The sequence below is a fragment of the Diplotaxodon limnothrissa genome, linkage group LG3 (genome assembly GCF_057381915.1).
Source record: "Diplotaxodon limnothrissa isolate DT_005_m linkage group LG3, D_limnothrissa_male_GT1.1, whole genome shotgun sequence".
NCBI lineage: Eukaryota > Metazoa > Chordata > Actinopteri > Cichliformes > Cichlidae > Diplotaxodon > Diplotaxodon limnothrissa.
The window spans coordinates 60,583,584-60,596,729 of NC_140598.1; positions in this window are offsets into that span (position 1 = coordinate 60,583,584).

Sequence of the window (13,146 nt, forward strand, 5' to 3'; positions counted from 1 at the left end):
TCTGTGGTGTTTTATGTAAGCTTGTATGTCAGATTGTAATGCTCATCAGAGAAAACCAAAATATAGTCTTTTTATTATTTTTTAATTTATTCATCCATCCATCCATCTTCAACCGCTTATCCGAGGCCAGGTCGCAGGGGCAGCAGCCTAAGCAAATTTATTCAATTTTACTATAATGATGTATCAGTCACAGTCTTATAATACACGTTCTTTTCTAAGAAGGTTATACTTAGTGCATGTGTGAGTATATGTACAGTGAACTGGCTTTACACACCATGTGTCCTTTTAAACCAGATTAACTCAGTGTGTGTGTGTACAGTGAACTGGCTTTACACACCATGTGTCCTTTTAAACCAGATTTACTCACTGTGTGTGTGTACAGTAGACTGGCTTTACACACCATGTGTCCCTTCAGAACAGACTATACTTTGTGTATATGTATGATGACATCACTGACCTTGTACACCAGACTGTCCTTATAGACCGAGCTACAGAAAAGTCTCTACAAACCACCAGAATGTCTGAAAAAATAGCCTTTTTTATATCTCAGTTGAGCAAAGAAAATGTTTAAATTTTAAGTTGTGTATAGGTTTGCTGATTTTTTTCATGATTTTTGATATGCATATTGTAGCTCTAGCACCTCTGGAACCCGGTGTCCCCATAGCCCTATGTCCAGTCTGATTTGCCAAAAATTTCAGAAATTGTCCCTCTAACCCAAGAAACGGGTATGTGTGTGTGTGTGTGTGTGTGTGTGTGTGTGTGTGTGTGTGTGTGTGTGTGTGTGGAGAGAGAGAGAGCTCACAAAACTAGGTGGTGTTCTTCATTGTAATAGTAAAGGTAACATGGGTCCCCACCGTTTCTCAAAGACTTGTTTCTGTAGTCTGAGTATGTAATTTGTTCCATCAGACAGACACTCACTGGATCCATAGATTATATCTGGTTTTAACCATCTGATAGTTATGCATTTTAGGGCTGCAGTGAGTCATATATTTAGCAAGTAAGTTTTGGCTTTGCAGTCAATATGTTCTGCAATCCTTCCCAACACTGCTGCTGTAGGACTTAGTGGAATATTTACCTTGGAAAATGTCTTTGAGAGCATCAAATATCTGCCTCCAGAATACACAGAGTTTAGGGCAGAGCCACAATATATGAGTGTGGTTGGCAGAGTGTGTCCCACAGTTCCTCCAGCATGAACTCAGATGTGTTGGACCCATCTTAGCAGTTATTTCTGGTGTTCTGTAGAATCTGGTACATTAATGCCCCCTTTATTTTGGGCACTGCAGGGTTTTGAGTCTAATTCTAGGCCGCTGTTTAGCCTACATGAAGTTAGAAATTCTTCAATACAGCTTGGACTCTCCACCATTTGACCCTTAGAACTGAAGAAGCTTCTCGGATGAGAGGTGAAACGTCTTCAAGTAACTCAAAGAAGTCCAGACGCTTTTCTTTCCAAGCTCCTTAGACTACGATGACCTGGATGACTGAGAACCTTCACAGACTTCTCCACACTTTAAATGCGCTCTAATGATGGGAACGTGTGGTAACATTTAGTCTTAACTGAAATAACATATTGCATCTATAAATGGGATTAAAATGTTTACCAAAGACTAACGTTTTTCATTCAGAACAAACAGCAGATTTCAGGTTAGGGCTGCACAACTAGTTTGTCCAATATTAAAATGACAGTTGTTTGTTACAATTATTCACAGATTGTTGTGGCAAAATGTGTTTTGATTGCACTGTCATGTCAGAATACTGCTTTCACCTTTACTTTGTGCTACACTCATGTTAATTAATCTTCATAAATTAATGTTTGCAAACACAAAGTATAAAGTTTTCCACTCTGCTATTTGTACCTGCACAATAGATGTGAATAAAACTCAAACCTATACGAGCTCCTTCTCCGTTTCCCTGCAACATTTTGTATAGATCTAACTTTTTGCCACATAAAGAACCTTCTGATGTGTTTACAGTAAATGTATTTGATAGTAGCTTATTTTGTAACTTTTAGTGGGCCTATGCAATGTTCCCTCTAAGCTGCGCACGTGCGCAATTGCGCACTGCTGGCACAGTCTCTGCGCACAGAAATTCTGCTTTGTGCACAAAAAAAGATCTAACCTGAATTGAAATTAAAATTAATACTTTAACAATTCTGTTTTGCAGTGTTGGTCAGTAAGTGACTGGCTGCTCCCATATGGGAACGATGCCACCTTATCCCATAGTCCAGCCAATAATGCGTATATGCGCAGCTAATCAACGTGGTTGACAGGCTATGACAGCGTCCTTATGTGACGCTTTTTTGTTTTTACATTTTCATGGTAAATGGGCTAAAGCAGTTAATTAAAAGTAGTCTAACATAAATGTAAATGCTGTAATTTGATTCTTTTAATAAACCATGAAACTTGGATGGATTCGATGCCGGCGTGACCACAGTGCACACGTCTGATGTCGCTCAGTGGTCCAAGGGATCGCTCAGGGAGTTTGTGTGTTCGCTCAGACACATGAAAAATTAGAGGGAACACTGGAGTTGACCATGAATTCCTCTATGTGAAGCCATCTATCTGATAGCTGAAGCTTGGCTCAAATTGGGTCATGCAACAGGGCACTTATCCTAAGCACACCAGCAAGTCTACAAAAGTATGGAAAAAGAAAATCAATCAAGGTTTTTCCATTGCCCAGGGAAAGTCCAGATTTTGACCTGATTTAGATGCTGTGGTGGGACTTGTTAAGGTTCAAAATATTGGGGATGGAGACAAGAGAAAAAACCACAATAACAACACTGGTCCGGCCGGGTTGAGTCAAACGATGATTTAATGATCACACACGTGGGAGATGGACACTGATGCAGACAGCCTCAAAATCTCAAAATGGTGGAGCATTGCTCAAACTTTTATAGCCTCTGGTGCCTCCACCTTATCATACAAAGCCTAAACATTCACATGCTCTCTCTCACACAGCGCCTGAGCTACGACCTTGGCTCCCTGTTTATCTGCTCCTGCTGAAATGGGGCAGAAAACTCCAGCACACTCTGTTCTCTTCTACTCAGACAAATTAGATTTCTTATAACTCAGCAGTATAATGCATCATAAAACAATATCATTCATTCACAACAAGTCAGCAATTTAATGTAATGCAAATCAGTTTAACTAATGCAATAGTTATCAGCTTCTTCTAATTCAGGAGAATAATGCAAACTAAAACTACATAATAATTCACAATCTTTAATTAGGGGTATAACATGGCATAAAATAATATCATAATTTTACAATTCCCCCTGATGAGGTCATTAGAATAATGACCTCACAAACACCCTGTAGCCCAGTGTGGCCGGGTTCATCTCTTCTCACTCCTGAGGTCCTTCGTCCCCCTGACGGGCAAACCATATGTAAGATGACCTCTGTGTTTGCGCAAGTCAGGTGCAAGACAAACTATTACTACAAGGATAGCAGGTCCAGATGACACTCCCCTGTTCTCCCACAGCTTTATTTGGTGTTCCCTTATACCATTCAGACGTAGACTAGAACCTCTGTCCGAAGAGCTCTTAACCTTTATTTTATTGCTGCAGCTACCAGTATCGTCCAGTTGCGTGATCCTCTGTTCTTCTTACTTCAACCTCAGGGGTTAGACAACCCTTCAGTCGTAACACAGATCAGGGGATTATTCTGCTCCGATTTCAAACAACGATCTGTGTATTCTCCAGAAAAAGGAACAGGAAGGTGTCCCCTTTTTGCCCAAAAGCCTCTCGAACTTCGTTGGTCTGGTGTTTCCGGATTTCCGTCAACCCCTTCATGGTTATTGCTGTATTTATGGGATTCATCCTTTTGAAGTGACTAGCTGGAGCCCAAACGCCATGACCCTTGGACCCAGTTGGTGTCTCGGCAGTCACTGTATCTGTCTCTGCTGCGAAGGACCCTCGTATCTCTGTGGCCTCGTCTGGTGTCTGTTCCTTTCTCTGTAAGAGACAGAAAACCAAAACACCTCTCTTCCTAACCCTAATAATCTAATGTTGTTATCTACTGACCTTCTAGTGATTCAAAATTGGTCTAAAACATTCAGAATGTCCCAGGGACTTATTCTAATCATATCTTATGTGTGTGTAAGCAGTGTTTGCATTTAGCCCTCTGCACTCAAGGCATTTCCTACACTTTATCAGTCCGGACAGTCACGCCGAACGAAGCTTCTGACCTTCAAAAGGCCGAGTGCCAACTCGTTATAAGCACATTTGCAAGGTGTGTCTGAAAATTATTGAAACCCCTCTTTTTAACAAAAGACAAAAAATTAACAAATCTTCTAAACGCTATTCAGTTCATTTCAATGAGTAATGATTAAACATGAAAGTGATAGTTTATGCTTTTTCACTGATTCTCTAAAAGGTCCGTCTTCTCGGACCGCTATTAGCTTAAGCTTTACCATTCCTAAATTATTAAAGACACAAATGAAGTTATAAAATGTTCAAATAATCCTGGTTTGATGTTAAAGCTCAACCTTCCCCCCCCTTTTTTTTGACACATTCCAATGTGTCAAATCAACGGAGCTAGAACATTCAAAAAAAAAAAGTTAGGCAGCTACAAAGTTTCCCAGACTCTTAAGGTGATCCGCGTGTAACGTTCTGACTCAGGTATTTAATATTTTAATAAATGTCGTTTAATTAACTGCCACTATTTAAACTAACCTTAAAGACATAATTGAAGAAAAGATCACAAAGAATAACATGATATCAATGTTATGTAAGCGCGTGTGGCCTTCTATGCTCGAAGCCTTTGCCCTCAATAGATCAGTCAGACATTCGCGCTGACTGTAGCTTTTAACCCTTATTAACTTGAGCACAACTCTACAATGAGCAACAAGTTGCAATATGTATGAAAATGATCATGGTTACACCTGCAATGAAAAATTATATCATTATCCTAACACCTGTAAATAGAAGATTCATCAGAGGTTATAACAATCACAGGAACACAGATGTTAGTATAAGGTCAAAAGCTTCAATAAATGATCATCGATGCAATGCTTGTTGCATGATTCTCATACAATAATAATGCTGACATTGAAAATAACAGTATAACACCCCCTTTTGTCCCGTTTCACTTGACACCTAAACGTTTATAAATGCCTCTTTAATTCTTGATTTTATTTCCCCCTTTTCTCCCCTTACTGACCACAGCAGGGGGATCTTAGTTTTGAATCAGCCATGAATCCAGCTCACCTGATTCATCAGTGAGCTCCACCATCACTGGCGTCTGACAGGGTGGTGCTGCATACTCTTCCTTTAATGTCACTATTTTCAACCTGTTAATTAGAGTGTTTAAACCTGAAGTCGACTACGTCCACAACAAGTCAATACAGCTGTAAATGTGGCCAATTATCAATCTATTACCAATCAATAACAACAGATAACTTCTATTTTATGCATGCTTTTAATCAACCACTCACCCAGAGGATCTCCAATCCCAGGAAATGCCTTCTCCTCCTTTAATGAGTCTGTCCTCCTTCCATGCCCTGGTAACTGGTCCATCCAGAGCCATATGATCTCAAATATACATACGACAAGCCAAACCACACCTTGGTCACACCAACCCCTTTCCACCCCCAAGATGTCCAATGCCATCCTAGTATGGACTGTCAAAAGTGGCTTTAACGCTGACTGTCCTGACAATCCATTTTATAACGTTTCCTGGTCAGATTTGCCAATCTCTGCACCAGGGTTTTAAACGTTTCGCCATTTTCATTAGGTTTTATTTTTTATTTAGTTTCGACTCCAGATTTTCAATTTTTTGCCAGTTGTAATTAGTTTTTACCAATTCTTTGCTAGTTTAGTCTAGTTTTTATTTTCTGAAAATCCTTAGTTTCAATTTAGTTTTATTTGTGTTTTGCAAAAGTTAAGTGTAACAAAATCTCAGTCCCATCATATCAGTCATGCTCTTCTGCTTATCCTTGGGTGTTGAGACTAATAGCTATTAATTCTTGCCGCACCGAGTGTTCCTAATTTTGGTTAAAGTTAATTGATAACCTTTTGAAGGCGATTGTTTCACACCTTTATTTAGATGTCCCAGTCCTGTTATCTCGGGATACATCACGCTGCCTTATCTGGGGTTAGCTATTTTCTTGGGATGCGAGTTAAGTGGGTGAGCTCTAAAAAGAGGGGGAGTGTGCTCCCCCTGATGAGGTCTTCTAGGTAAGCTAGGTTAACCCTCTTGTGTGAGCTTTTCAAGTGCACTTTTAAGGTTTGTGGGATTTTTTTTGTTTTGTTTTATAAATGTCCCTCAAGACCCCCTGATGACCCAGTAATTCATTTTTGCGCACTGTAGTACACATTTAGTTTTTTTTTTTTTTTTTTGCTTGTAGCTCTCATACTCTACTTGCCACTCCTCTAAGTCCTGATGTTTCTTAGAGAGGACAACAGAACCTTTAAAATTATATCCCATGTGTGGGGGTGTGGCCTTGCCAATTGTTTTTCCCACCTTTTCAAAATGGCTGGCGTGCCCACAAGCACATTTTATGGAAGAGAGAAAGGTAAGCTTGATATTTACATTTAAAATGTTTTGTTAAACTCAGATTCTTATTTTATTCAAAAAATAAACATCTAGTAAATAATTTCAGGGGTCTTTAAGAATTAGGCTCATTTACTTTCACAGGGAACATGACTAATTTATTAATGTGTGCTCTACACATTGGGACTTTATATTTATATTTATTTCACTTTTTCCTAATACCCAACTTTTGACAAAGGCGGAGAGAATTCTTAACACAATTATTAAGGGAGATTCAAACATAGATTTTTCAAAATATGAGAGGGTCAGGACCCACTAGAAGCCACACAAAGATTATCGAGATGCAGTGGCAGATGTAATAGAGAAAGACACAGGGCCACCTGAAATCTGTCGTCCTATCTGGTGCAAAACCAACATGTAGTAGAATCTGGAATTTTGATTTTGAGTTAAAAATAAAATATGGGTAAAATGCAGAAATGTTTTCCAGTAAAGTAAAAAATAAGAGTCGCAATTATAGTTGAATCCATAACACCTAATTGTTTCTACGAGATCACGTCGTTGCTGAGAGTTATCAGTGATCTCAATGTGTGAAAGGAACTCACAGTATCTGGAGTTTAAGCTCCTCTTAGCTGAGAAACCTGGGACAAACATGTGAACAAGACCTGAATAATACCAGTAATGAAGACTTCTCTCCAAAGATCAATAAAAGGAAGCCCCAATCTGATGAGAGTCTAGCAAAATATGGTTCACTCCACTTGCCTGAAATGGTTAGCAGTCCAAGGCATTTCAGTTGTAGAATGATTGGGTACAACAATGAAACAGATGTGAGATGAGGGAAGTGCCAAATGTTCCTTTGTGTCTCCAAATAAAATCAGTACTTCCTCAGATATCCTAAATAAATTGACTTTTGTGAAATAGAAAGTTCAGTGCCATCACTTATTCCTAAACCAATAGTTTACAGCTAGTGAAGTGTCAGTGACTTCTGGGTTGGTCCCTGATCTTCATCTTATGAGATTGTTATTTTAATAACACTTGATTCATTTAAAAGAAAAAAGAAAAAAAGAAAAAAGAAAAAACGAAAATATTTTCTCCCTGTTTTTTCTTATTCTCTGGGTCTCAGGAGGACATTATGTCCCTCTCCACTACAAGACTCTTGTTATGTCTACAAAACAGTCATATTAAAATCATCCTCAATTCTATTCTGGCGCTGTCTCCCGACTTTTCCTGACCTGATTCTGCGCGTGAACGGAGCAGCAACACAGACGACTCGACTAACGTACTACCTTAATTTCACTATAGCAGGGCACGCACACATCAATGCAACCAAACACATTTTGCTATAAATCTAGTTAATTTTAGTTAGTTTTGTGAACATTCAGTACAGTTTTAGTTAGTATTTCTTTTTTTTGATTTTATTACCGTTAACGCAAATTTTTCCACTTCTACTTTTCGTTATTTCATTTGTTGTCTTTAATAATAATAATCTCCTCTGCACCCTTGGATAAACACCATTAACATGATCAACCTTTTGCTGCTTGTTATTTCACCATCTTATTGAATCAAATACTTCATGCTTATGTGGTTTACGACATTATATTTATCTAAATCTCCACTTTGTGTCTAAATGTTTGAAGAATTTTTGAGGGTCAAATTTTGAGAATTTGACCATAGTGAAAGTTATGGCGTTATCACCCCCTTTGGGGATTACCTTTTTCCAGTTTTGATGATATTCCTCCCCGTTCTTTATTTTTTTTTGTTTTTTTTTTTGCAAGTACCCCTCTTCGGTGGCGAGAAACTGTTGGTGTGATCAAGCGGGTGCTGTAAAAACAAAAGCTCAGGACAGAACAGTCACCAGTCATGTACTTCATTCAAAATTAACAAATATCAAGCTTCATATTGATCCTCTGAGTGTAATGGTACATTTTAATTTGCACTTCTCAAAACTAAAAACAATATTTTCTTTATTTTACTCTTGTTCTTGTGCAGCACCACCCCTCAGCACATGCCCCTGTTATTTTATCTTACTTTTAAATTGTTGACTACTTCAAGAGAGCGCCCAAAAGACGGGGACCAGTGTTTATCATTACATATCTCCATTTTGAGTGTGGCTGTCTATCATTCCCCTCTTATTCATAGACCTCGGTGGAGGGTTTTTTGTTTGTTTTTTCTTTATTTCTCTAAAATTAATTCACTCTCTACATTGACCCACTATGGTTAATAATAACATGCTCAGTCATGAGTGGGATCAAACCTTTTCTTCACTTTAGCATTTAATATTCCCAACAATATAATGTGATACCTTAATTAAAACACAGCTACTAAAACACAATTTCCTTAATGCAAACATCAGTAGCTCAAAATTAGCAACCAAAGGGTTCAGTCTGCAGTTCACACTGCTGTGAAGCTACAGCTCTTTAGTCTCTGTCATTCTTCTGTTCTTGCAGACAAAACAAAGCAAAACAAAACATCCACCCTTCTTTTACAGGCTGGGTGAATTGTCTGTGGACATTTAATAATCCTAAAGTCGGCACCGTTTTTGTCTCAGTACCAAGTCAGTTAAAACTTTTAGTCGTCAGTCCGTCACAGTCCAGTCACATGCATACATTCACACACATTCATACCAGATATTGCTGATAATGGAGTCTCACGCGCAGCCTATTCGAGGCTCCATCACCAGCAAGATGACGTCATCATTTTAAAGGAAACAGCTCCTTGTTTGTTTTTCCTTCTTTGGACTGGATTGACTCGCTGCAATCCTTTTAGGCTTCAGGATCAGTGTCCCATATAAGTGAATTTTCTCCCAAGCTCATTATAATCATGGAGAAAAAATACTTTGCGACTGTTTTCAATAAGAATATTTTATAGGGCTTTAAAGTTCAATCTCTCAGGCCTGGATTAAAGAGCTGATTTGTTAAATCAGGAACTCACAAAATACCAAAATATCACCACCGGTGGATCACACCTCTCAGATGTTCTTATCTCAGTGCACTGTAACAAAAGCAAAAACAAACGTAAACAATAAAACACTCATATAATAACAGATACTGGAGCCCATTGCAAACATGTCCAAAGTTCAAACCATCTTTCTCTCTCTTAGAGAAAGAGAACAATCCAAACCTCACTGATAGAATCAACCTAGTATCAAACAAAACCCAAAGATCAACCAAAACTCCTTTTTGCACCAACAAAACATGTTGGATTTACTTGACTCAATAGTGGACACTAGTTACACACCAACTCTTTACCTTGGCAAAAACGTAAACAACTAAGTTGAATCAACACAACCTTTTCATAATCTCTTCAAAATAAAACTCACACCATTCATTCATCATTTTCGCTCTGTACCACTGCTCCTTGTTAGACTGTGTGAAGCACAGTAAACAATTCAGTGGAGGCTTTGAGCCATAAACAGACATCACGCACAGACATTGTTTTCATTATCAAAGTGCTTCAGACCATGTCCTCTAAATCTACACAAATGCCCTCTGCGTGGCATGAAATACATTTAAGCAATAAATAATCAATCAGTTCTTGCTGTTGTAACCAACTCCGTATTTGGATGTTTGTGTGCAGCATTTGTTAGTAAAGCATTCTTCATTGCATCAGCGTGTGTGTGTGTGGATCACTTCTCAGTTCATTGAATCAACATTTTAATTTGTGTGTGTGTGTGTGTCATTTCTCCCTCAATCAACGAGTGCATATGTTCATATGTATGTTTCTTTTCACTCTGAGTCGGTGCATGTAGATGTGTGTGTTTGTGTTCATCACTTTCCTGTTGTAGTGTTCTGGGTAAACCACGGCCTGAAGCGTGCCCTGGGTCCTGCCCTCCTCCTTTTCAGTCTGTTTGCATCCATTGGTGCTGCTGCTCAGAGTTCTGTCCATACTGGTTCTGGCCCCAATTGAGGCAGTCCTTTTCTCCAGTGTCCAGCATCTTCTCCTTATTTCGCTTCTCCTTAACTTGACCCTTTTGCTTCGGTCTTCCTTCAGGGTTTTGATACGCAGCTCAATTGTCTGGATGTCCGTTTGTTGCTTGCAGAAGTGCGACTGCTGTCCGTTTGTTTGCAGGTGGAACGGCTGACATCCAGAAGGTGTATAGGAGAGTCTGCAGCTTCCACCTCCCCAGTGGAAGACCTCAATCTTTGTTCTGTTAGTTTAACACAGGCCTCAAGGCTCTCTGGGATCCCTGCTTGCACTCTCAAGCCCACGGCTGAGGTCGTAGTCGTGGTCCCATTCCAGGGGAATGGAGTCCATGGTTGTTTGGGTGTCTCGGCCCGAGCGTTCAGTCCAGAGCTGGGCAGCCCAGGACGCTGAGCGATCGGAGGACGGCAGAGGTGACAGGAAGCCATCCCCCTAACGTTCGCTCCATAGCAGACCGGACAAATCACACTGCTCATCTAGCTCCAGGATGCTCCGGCCTGATTTCAAGTCCGGTGTCTTGGACTCCAAGCCTGATGGGTTCGATTTTCAGCTAGCTCCTCCTGGGCCATGCTCAGTTTCTGCTCTGATGCCTCGAGGTCTTATTGAGGGCAGAAACCTCAGAGTCTTTTCCGTAGAAATCAGATTTAAGTCCATTGATGTTTTCCTTGCTTTGCTCCACGGCCTTTTGCGGCTCTGCTGTTCGGCTCTTCTCAGAGGTCAGCTCCTGGCCGAGCCCCGACACCTGTGCCTTCAGCTTATTTTCTCCTGGTGTTTTGTCCATTCTGAGGTGCCTCCTGACCTCAGTTACTCCTCCTGTCTCTGGCACGCCCTTTTTGCTGCCCGATGGTCATTGTTGGTCCGTCACTGTCCTGCACAGCTTTAATGCAGAGTGGTTAAGGTCAGCATGGTTTTGCTCGGCCTCACTTTTCATCTGGGCTTAATGGGCGTCTCGTCACAGCTCTGTCAGCTGAAGCTGTCTTTTTCCATATGGCAAGAGTGTGAAGAGTGTGTGAGAGGGGTGTATCCGATCAGGCACAATGCTGGTGGCTTTGCGAGTGCCTCGTTTTCCAAATCCAGATGTTTCTTTGTCACGTACACAGCAACAGAGTGAACAGTCTGTTGTTGGGATGGCTGAGGTCTTTCACGATCTTCCTGGTCTTGGTCCAGCACCGCCTGCTGTAGATTGAGTGCAGGTCAGGGTGCTCGGAGCGGATGGTGCGCTCAGCTGATTGCACAACCCTCTGTAGAGCTTGTCTGTCCGGCATGGTGCTGTTCCCGAACCAGACAGTGATATAGCTGCTCAGGATGCTCTCAATAATTCCTTTATATAAGGTGGTCAGAATCGGTGGTGGGAGCCGGGCCTTTCTCAGTCTTCTCAGAAAGAAAAGACGCTGACGGAAATCTCCCCGTGTAGTGAAACGGGCCTTGGATTTAACTCTCTCCGTCTCTGCTGCCTGAGATCGTTTTCCTGCAGCACTGTTGACAGTTTCAAGTTGTTGTGGGTCCAGCTGCTTTAGCATTTGGTCAGAGTCACATCGAAGATGGTAAAGGAGAGAGCAACGATGGTAGAGGGGAGAGCAGGAGTCCAGGGTCAGCCTCGGCTTTTCCGGGCCGACAAAGCAGCCTGTAATCAAGCATAAAGAGAAAAAACAAAACAAAACAAAAACAAAAACAAACGAACAGGAAAATCATGTTGTATTGGCTGTGTTACTCAGAGAGGGGAAAAACAACGGGACCAGGCCCTGTGTCAGCCTTCTCTCCCCCTTTTTTTGTTTTTTCTCACCATATAATCCTCTCATAACCCACCAAGCTGACAGGACAACACAGGTACATGTTAAAATTCTTAAGATCATGTTTAAAGCACAAAAATGGAATTTTCTTTCATTCAGTAATCACTTGTATTAATCAATCAGAAGAAAGCATGTCACAATTTGACTTTTATTAACCACTAAATTTGTCGTGTTATCACTGGTTGTGATTTTTTTTTTTTTTTTTTTGAAGTTAAGTTGTTGTCCTGCAACCCAGAGGGTTTATTTGTTAGTAGTGGATAAACTTTATTGTGTAACGGCGGGTGTATGTTAAGTTTCACTGCTTTAAAGTTGCTGGAAAATCTTCACGTGTTCATGGGTGTAAGCTGTTTCTTCATTGCGTGTATGTGTGTTTGTAGATGGGCTAATTTAACGTTTTTTCTCAAACGAGGCATTTCTCTAGCACGTGCCTCTCTCACACATTTCTCTGCTTGTGTGTGTTTTTGTTTCACCTTCTTGTTGTGATGCTCCAGGCGCCTTCCCAACCTCCACAAGTCTGTTGGCCGCAATTTTATGTGTTAAAACTTCTCTTAATTTCTCCTTTAATTCTCTGCTAGCTGCTGTCTTTTCCACAGCTGCTGATTCTTGCTGAGTTTGGTTTCCATTACTATAATTTTGTTTCGGCCGCCGTGCTTGTGGGGGCAGTTGGTCCAGCCCCATAGCCACCTGTATCAACACACTGAGAGATTTATTTAATATCATTTTCATCACTGTTAAATAGACTAGCAGGCAAGACGCCCACCTTTGCACTGCAGACTACATGCCAGTCTCCCAACACACTCCTCTCTGAGTTTCAGCTTTAAAACCCAACCTCATTCACACCCTAGTCATTCAAAACCTTATTTGTAGTATCATAATCAGCAAAATCAGCGTTTTAATTACAGGCATGTATCATTGTTTGCAAATCAAAATTATAAAACTCAAAAACACGC